A 9,506-nucleotide genomic window follows, 5' to 3' on the forward strand; every position below is an offset into this window, starting at 1 on the left:
AAAAAAACATTGGGCGCCGTGTGTACACAAAAATCTATTTAATTATTTGCATGCATTCAAAAAAGCACATTTAAAATAAATTTATATGCACAAAAATAAGCACATACAATTAGACATCCATATTAAATACCGGTATTTGATCAATCCTGACTAGTACAGGTTAAATTGCACAGATTGGACAGTTTTGCTGTCCCAAAAGGAAGATGTATATCTCTGCAACTTTAGAATTTATATCCTCCCAATGAAAGTAGTGTGTAGATATATTTTTTTGTGTGTATATAATTTGTGTTGAATATGTTAAGATGTGAGTCACATTTGCTTCTACGATATACAATGATGTTCGGCCGGAGATGCCGCAAACAGTTAAAAAATCAGCTGCGCAGTGAGACGTACTAATGAATCACATGTATACACAGTAGGGCTATTTAGAGGCCACTGACCGACGCGAGGCCAGCCCTCTGACGAAGTCCTTGATGACGAAACACATTGGGCCGTGGCCTGGCGTCGTTGAATTGCAGTGAGTGATACCGCTCTGAGAAACGCTGTATTGATTACATTTATCACGCTGTTATCATCTGTGGTTATGTCAACCGCCACAAGCGATACGTTATACCCAATCCTGGCCCTTATTCTACTCGGCTCGGTACGGCCCGCGTGCGGCCGTACCGCCGATGTTTTTGTTCTGCACATGCGCAGAGGTCATTCTGCGCATGTGCAGCCCCCTTCGCCGCAGACGGATTTCGTCCGCCGCAAAGGGGGCGTATAGGGGCGTGAGGGGCTTCAGCCCCTCATTACCCTATGTGTACGCCCCGCGTTTCATGGGCGTTCCCATGCAAACGCGGGGCGTATGCATGGTAATGAGGGCATGACGCCCTCATTACCATGACATGGGGGCGGAAAGCTGACGTCGCCGGATGTCAGCTTTCAGCCCCCTTTCAAGCTCCCACACGGACGATTGTCCGTGTGGTCTGAGCTTGCGGGAGCTGCCGCGGCGTGCGGGCCTGCCTTCGATGGTCGTCGACCATCGAAGGCAGGGGGCAGCTCCCACCATGGTGGAGGCGTAGCCTCCACCATTTTTGTGCGGATCGCCAGCCGTCCGTGTACGGACGGCCGTGGCGATCCGTCGGGTGGGCGGCCCTTGGTTTGTGCGGTCGGAGCCCCGTGTGCGGCTCTGACCGCACCAACCAGAATAAGGGCCCCTATGTACTCCAGTTTGGATTTTTAATATTAAAAACTAATTTTATCACAACGATATTGCACCATAGAGCGCTCCTCTCTCTTGTTCCTCTCCCTCTCTCTCTCTCTCTCTCTCTCTCTCTCTGTATATATACACCGGGGCCATTACCTACCTCTACCTATTCACTGGAGTGCCGAATCGAACTGTCTATATATATATATATATATATATATATATATATATATATAGACAGTTCGATTCGGCACTCCAGTGAATAGGTAGAGGTAGGTAATGGCCCCGGTGTATATATACAGAGAGAGAGAGAGAGAGAGAGAGAGAGAGGGAGAGGAACAAGAGAGAGGAGCGCTCTATGGTGCAATATCGTTGTGATAAAATTAGTTTTTAATATTAAAAATCCAAACTGGAGTACATAGGGGCCCTTATTCTGGTTGGTGCGGTCAGAGCCGCACACGGGGCTCCGACCGCACAAACCAAGGGCCGCCCACCCGACGGATCGCCACGGCCGTCCGTACACGGACGGCTGGCGATCCGCACAAAAATGGTGGAGGCTACGCCTCCACCATGGTGGGAGCTGCCCCCTGCCTTCGATGGTCGACGACCATCGAAGGCAGGCCCGCACGCCGCGGCAGCTCCCGCAAGCTCAGACCACACGGACAATCGTCCGTGTGGGAGCTTGAAAGGGGGCTGAAAGCTGACATCCGGCGACGTCAGCTTTCCGCCCCCATGTCATGGTCATGAGGGCGTCATGTATATGTAATTATATATATATAATTTTAAATGTTATTTTTTCTAAAACATTTGAAGTAGGAGCCAGGCAGGCAGGCAAGCAGCCAGCTTACAGTAGGTGTATAATGTGTCCAATATAATGGTGTAGTCAGGAAAAGTGCAAGTATGTGTATGTGTTTTTTCTTATAAATGTACGCACATACACATAAATGCATACAGTAAGTAATGCGGAGTACAGCTATGCGATGCCAAGCTATAGCACGCGTTGCTTGGCGGTGCGTTGCTTTAGCCGATTCTTGTAGCGCATACACACTGTGCATGTTCAAATGGATAATAAAGTATATACCAAATAATACACTTAACAACCAATCACAGGACATGAATATTTGCCATGTGCCAATGCTAAAATGGCGTCATATGGTTGAGCAGCACCATTCTCTGCCGCGGAGCTAATAAGCCTTGTGGCAGTAATGGAGCGAAGGCTGGGCAGAGCGGGCCCATTCATAACTAACCGCCAGAAGCACAATGCCTATGCGGCGGCACACCGTAGAATTTTCGCCCGCACCCACATGTGGAGGTCCATCGCCCAACAGGAGAGGCGATGGTCTGACCTCAGGAGGCGCCAGCCCGATTTGCTCCAGCAAATCAGAGAAAATCTTGCTAGATGTGAGTGTTTACACAATGATTAAAAATTTGTACATGATTGCTTACAATCACTATTTAAATCCAATAGGGTAAACTGGCTGATCATGACTGTAAAATGCCATACACTTATATGTGTGCAACTTCCTCATTGAAATGCAGTCATGTCAATATAATATGTAAATCTATAGGATTATTGTTTGTGATGCATACAATGGGCCAGATGTATTAAGCTTAAACAAAAGATAACTGCAAGGGTGAAAAGGAGAGATACACTTCCATCAAAACACATCATAACTGCCATGTTACAGGCTGTGTTTGAAAAAAAAGAAATTAAGGAGCGAATTGCCTGGACATTTATCTCTACTTATCACCCTTGCAGTTATCTCTTGTTAAGGCTTAATATATCTTCCCCAATGACCCAAAAGTGGCACTAATGGTTATTTTCTCCAACACAGCACAGGATCGAGCACGACAAGCACGGGAAGAGGCAGAGTTGCTCCATTCCAGGGAGGAGGAGCCAGAGGAGATGGAGGATGAGGTGGTGCAAGAGGAAGTGATGGTGGAGGTGGAGGAGGAAGTCGAGGAGGAGCTGGTGGCGTGGGCAGATGCGGAGGAGGAAGTGGAGGAGGAGGTGGTGGCGTTGGTGGAGGAAGTGGAGGAGGAAGTGGTGGCGGTGGAGGAGGCCAGGGAGGAAGATCCGGAGATTGAGCCGGAGGAGGAGGAGGCCTGTGAGGTCGTGCAGGCAGATGCAAGTGGTATGCATCATTAATCTTTTATTTACTACCAAAATTTGTTATGTAGCACTGCTGATTCAGTTGTGTTTGACAATAGTATAAAGTCATAAAACAAAGTGAGTACCAACAGACACACTTAGAGGTTAGATAGGGTGACCAAGTCATCCCTTTCAGCCAGGACACATCTTAATGACACAGGTTATGTGGATGGCTTTCAGCTCAATTTGAACTGCCACATAACTTGTGTAGTTAATCTGGAGCCAGGATTAAAGGGTTGACTTGGTCACCTTAGGGTTCCAGGCCCCTGCTGCAAGCATACAATCTATAGGTTCATATTGGTGAATTGAGGTCATAGTTGATTGATATTTCTAAACTAGATTAAGAATGGAATAAATGGAGTATGGGCAGGCGTGCCTTAGAATGGAGTCACAAGTGCTAAGTGCCCCTGGGCCCTCCTCTAGCTAGCCTCCCCCTGTGGTTGGCATGTTTTTTCCCTAACATTATTGTTGGTTGATTTTGTCTTAATAATGAATTTGTGCATGGGAGTGGGTTTGTGCTGCAGCTTGACCTAACTGGCAATATGACAATGATTTATGGAGCAGACCATCAGCAGCCAAGCCATCCATGATTGCACAAATGTACTGTGCATTCCTGAGAGTTGACTAAGTCCCATGCCACGTTGCATCAGAGAACAGACACTGAGTGGATTTTGATGAGTTGATATTGGTGGAGCTCATTACATGCTTCTCATAGCTTAGTCATGGGTGGGTTGTGATTCAGAAGGAGCACTATGACTGTGAGGTCTTCTACAGAGTCAAGGGTAGAGGGACAAAAACAGGCTTGCCATTTAGTATGTATGCATGTATGTATAGATGTATGTGTCATATATATTTATATATGTCTCTCTCTCTCTCTCTCTCTCTCTCTCTCTCTCTCTCTCTCTCTCTCTATCTATATATATATATATATATATATATATATATATATATATTCACACATGTCACCTTGCATTTATTAGATTTATGTATGACTATTTTAAATGTATTCATGAACATCATTACAGGTTGAGTATCCCGTATCCAAAATGCTCGGGACCAGGAGAATTTTGGATAACGGATTATTCCGTATTTCGGAATATTTTAATATTTCAATTATGTATTTTGAAGTATCTTGCATGTATGCTGTATAAACACATAAAATACACACAAATATATTTTATTACCACATAAAATGCACACAAATATATTTTATTTGTTCAAAAAACAAGGTTTCAAAACCTGAAACAAAATTTGTGTACTATCTCAGATATTGAATTTGAATGCCAAGCAATCTTTTTCTTGCACATATATAGTGCCAGTTACATATCATGTCACCAGTAGTGGTGTTACAAATGTCCCCAGTGAGTTTTTAGCAAAAAAAAAAAAAAAATTTTCACTTTCTGGAATGTATGGTTTTCGGAATAATTCGGATAACGGATACTTGGATACGGGATACTCAACCTGTACTAATTTACCCCCCTTTAACATGCCCACAGATGAGCCTACCCAAGCAGAGGAGGGTGTACGTGGGGCCCTCCTCAGACTGCGCCATCACCTGCAGCTGGTCCTGGCAGACCTCCAAGATCTAACAGATTTGCTGTTATAAATTTTGAATAATGTTAATTATTTGTTGATTTATATGTTTACCTTAAATTATCAGAACATTTATTGTTAATATAAAAAAGTTTTAAAAAGTTAGAAGGTGTCTGTGTGTTTTTTAAACAAACAAAGAAAGGGGTGACAATGATTACATATCACTTCACATGATGTAAGGGTTAATGTCTGTAATGGATGTGGTAGTAATGTGTTTAAGTATCTATTAGAATTTAATTGATTCCAATTCCAAACAAACACTTTTTAATGAGGTTACCTAATTGCATAAGTGGGTCATGTGACTGATTTCTGACTTCACAGAATAGTGGTGAGTTTTGCGATAGTACACCGCATCGGTGCGTACCGGCAGCTTCTCGTCCGTTCTGACGCTGTAAGACCGTGCAGAATATGTGTGTGTCCACCGCACGCGCATGGTTTGGATGTCATCCGTAAACACGTCCTGTTCTTCCAGTGTGAGTCCGTCCGTATGCGGAGGACCGGTGGGCGTTTCTTCGTACGATGTCCACACAGCGTGGCGTGCGGACCGCTCCGAAAGAATTCGGAAATTTACGCACCAACCAGAATAACCTCCATAGTGTTTAAACCTCCTTTACTCCTTTGTGAGTGTCCACATATTGTGAGCCCTCAGCAGACTCACTAAACACGTGCAGCAGCTGAGGATCCACTAATTATCTGCTATTTAACAATAATTGTTTCTATTAAAGCGACAGGACGTGTATTTAGTGGAGGTGCTTTAAACCCCTCCGCCACCTGCAAACCTTTTTCTTCTGGTCCACGGCATGGCCTTCATCTACAGGCAGAGTTATGCTTTATGTAGTAATTGTTATTTGATTCTTACAGTTATTTCATATGTTTACTTGTTTATATTATATATTATATTTCATTTTCATTCTACTGTGCAAACGGTTATTAAGCTTAACCATACACTTTCATCTGCAGGGATTTTATTTCATATATGTAAGTTCAAGATGTTGATTTGATTTTGCACGACCTCATTTTCCTGCTGAACTATATAGAGATGGAGCCAGCTGCCAGCCCCCACCACGCGGCGCATACGCACGAGACGCTCACACATCCATGGCTATGCAGCTCCCCGTCACCATCCCCTGCCGCCATCGCCGGTCCCCACCGCTGCCCCAACTCCCCCTAACCCTGCCCATCTCCCTGAAGCGGAGAAGGGCAGGGACCCGCCATCCAGCCGCCGAGAGACTGGGACGCGCGTGTGCATGAGACGCACGCACGTCCCAGTTTAATGGAGTCCCTCTCTGCCAGCTCTCGCCAGCGGGGATGGTCTGGCGAGAGCCGGACAGTAATGAGAGGAGCTCCCTTGCTTTAAGTGTTGGAAACTAATTAGATTATTATATTAGATTATTATATCTGCTGCTACCTGCTTAGGCCTCTGAATGGCTAATTTCATTTGTACTTTGGGGTCATTCTGCTGCATTCGGTCCTTCGCTCAATCACACTGGAGAGAGGTGTTTTTTGTCTCTGAATACGCATAATGATTTATGCTTGTATGCAGGCTCTCTTGGCGAACGGACCCGGCAACTTGCATAGTCCCCGGCCGATTCACGGTGCGGTGGGGGGTGTGGGCCTGTAGGCCCGGGTCGCTCCTATGGGAACACCCAGTGTTTCATGGGGGTCCCCATGGAAATGCTGAGCGTTCCCATGGGATTGTGGGTGGGCCTCTACTGACTGTTTGCGAGGCCTGAAGAATTAATTTGATGGATGGCGACCATCAAATGATTCCTCCACCAGTGGGACATGCGAGGGGTTGTGTCTTAGTGGCACATCCCCTCGTATGGTTGTGAGCGGATACGGCAGTGGCCATTTTTTAAATGTGTAAAACCCTGCTGTGCTGCAGATGGGGCAGATGTAACATGTGCAGAGAGAGATAAATTTGGGTGAGTGATACTACTTCCAGACAGAAATGTTGAGAAATTACCAGCCTTTACCCAGCATTTGAATGCTGGATCATTTTGCCAGTACAAGCCTGACCCCCAGCAGGCAAATTGGAGGGTGAAAAATTTCTACCTGGTCATTTATTGAATAACATGTGTATTTCTTTTGTGTGAAAGGGTCAACCCAGGTCGCAAAATCCCAGGTCCAGAGATCCAGGAAAAGGACCATTGTTGAATGTAAAAAAAGGGTATTGTTTTGTTTCTGTGCAGGGTAAATACTGGCTGCTTTATTCTTACACTCTCTGCACCTGTTACATCTGCCCCACCTGCAGTGCAGGATGGTTTTGCCCATTTAAAAACATACTGTAGAATACTACTATTTTGGAAATATTGATCATTGGTGACACAAGAACAGTACAGTACAGTATTTTTATGTTTTGTGAAGACACAAAAATCACATTGAATTTTATTGAAATTTTTAATGAATTTTGCATTACAATATCACTTATTTTAGCATTTGTGTTACAATTTTCTTTTGTGGAGAATGCATAAAAAGACTTATTTTGTGAAGGCACAAAACAACTCACACAAATCGAACTCTCTCTGCACATGTTACATCTGCCCCACCTGCAATGCACATGGTTTTGCCCATTTTGAGGACAAATTTGTACTGCAATCAGATTCTGAATAAGCTGATATTTTCTTATGTGGAGAATGCATAAAAATTCTTATTTTGTGAAGCCACAAATACTTCTTAAATAAAGTATAATGGCCCTTGTTCATATCTGATCACAATACAAATTTGTTCTCAAAATGAGCAAAACCATGTGCACTGCAGGTGGGGCAGATGTAACATGTGCAGAAAGAGTTACATTTGGGTGGGGTGTGTTTAAACTGAAATCTAAATTGCAGTGTAAAAAAAATGCAGTCAGAATTTACCCTGCACAGAAACAAAATAACTCACACCAATCTAACTCTCTCTGCACATGTTACATCTGCCCCATCTGCAGTGCACATGGTTTTGCCCATGTTGAGAACAAATTTGTATTGAGATCAGATCTGAATAATTGGCAGGTTAGTTATAAAGTAAAAAATAAATCTCCCATTACCAGCAACTTCAGGAGGAGGATGATGATGTTGGTGATGATGATGGTGGGGAAGGCGGTTAGATAGCTAATGAGTATATCATAATCTAACAAGAGAAAGCTAATGAATTAGAACATAGTGTTACAACTAAGTGCACAATGACAATGTTTCTAAATCATTCATCTACCCGGATATAGGGGGTTATTCAGATGTGACCCCATGCTGCAATTTCACAAACTGGGCGATTATCAATAGACTGCCCATGCTTATGGCCCATAATGACCGAGGCCGCCCCTGCAAATTTTTCAATCACTGGCAACACACAAGTTGATTGACAGGAAGTCAGCATTTGGGGGTGGTAACTTGCCATTTTCTGGGAGTGTCGGGGAAAACGCTGGCCTGCCCAGGTGTTTTAGGGGAAGACATCAACTCCAGCCCCAATCCAACTCTTTTTGTCACTGCCACCAAGTCCCGGGTGACATAGAAATCAAGGATGCTGACATGGAAGTGCAACAGGATGAAAGGGATATTTGTGTATCTGATGCAAATATTGTAATGAGGATTTTGATGATGAAGATGTTGGGGGAAATTTACTAAAGGAAATTTGTAAAAAATAGGTGTATTTGTATCCAGAAATATACTTATTTTTGATATTTACTATCCCGAAAATATGGCAATTCGTATTCGTATTACAAATACACCTATTTTTTACAAATTTCCTTTAGTAAATTCCCCCCGTTGTGTGAAATTAGTCAGTGGCAGAAGTTCATGCCCATTATAAAAAGAAATCCAGTGTGAGGCCTCAAATCAATATCAGAAAAGCCATCTAATTTTTTTAACCAAATTCTGACAACATTTGTGAGGTCATCTGTACCATTTGTGAGGTCATCTGTACCATTTGTGAGGTCATCTGCACCGTTTGTGAGGTCAAAGTTATCAGAGGTAGGGACGTTAGCCATCTAGGCACCTACTTCCTGTTACATCACTTGAGCAAGTTCATGCAAGTTATTGATAAATCTTGTAAAATAATAACAAGCAGTCCAGTATCAGCTGCCAGCAGTTCGGACTATCACATGCAAGTCCAAACACAAAAACCATTACTAATGATCGGCGGTAGTCCTTTCCATTTATTTAAAAAAAATGTAAACGTTTTCATGTTCATGAGAAAGACTACTGCCACCAATTATAACCAATAAGTAACGCAGGGTATCAGTGGCATAAACTAATAGGGTGACATTTAATAGGATGCAATTTTATTGCATTTTCCGAAATCACACCATATCGCACTTTTTAAGATCACATTTTTTTGCTTGAACTTGCATATTTAATGAGATATGAATTTGTGGCAAAAAAGTTCGATATGGTGCGATTTTCAGTCATGAAAATGTGCGATTTTGAGGACATGTGCGATTTTGTGTTGGAAAAAAAAAAGGCATGGGGCCTCCTGAGCATAAACAGCTCCAGGCTCATTGAGCCGGACCATACGGGGACAAAAAGTATAGGGGTCCCCCATATTTCTGAAACCAGCCCTGGACTCTTGGACTACTCCTGGTTCCAAACATAC

The sequence above is a fragment of the Crinia signifera genome, chromosome 4 (genome assembly GCF_055691185.1).
Source record: "Crinia signifera chromosome 4, ASM5569118v1, whole genome shotgun sequence".
Taxonomy (NCBI): domain Eukaryota; kingdom Metazoa; phylum Chordata; class Amphibia; order Anura; family Myobatrachidae; genus Crinia; species Crinia signifera.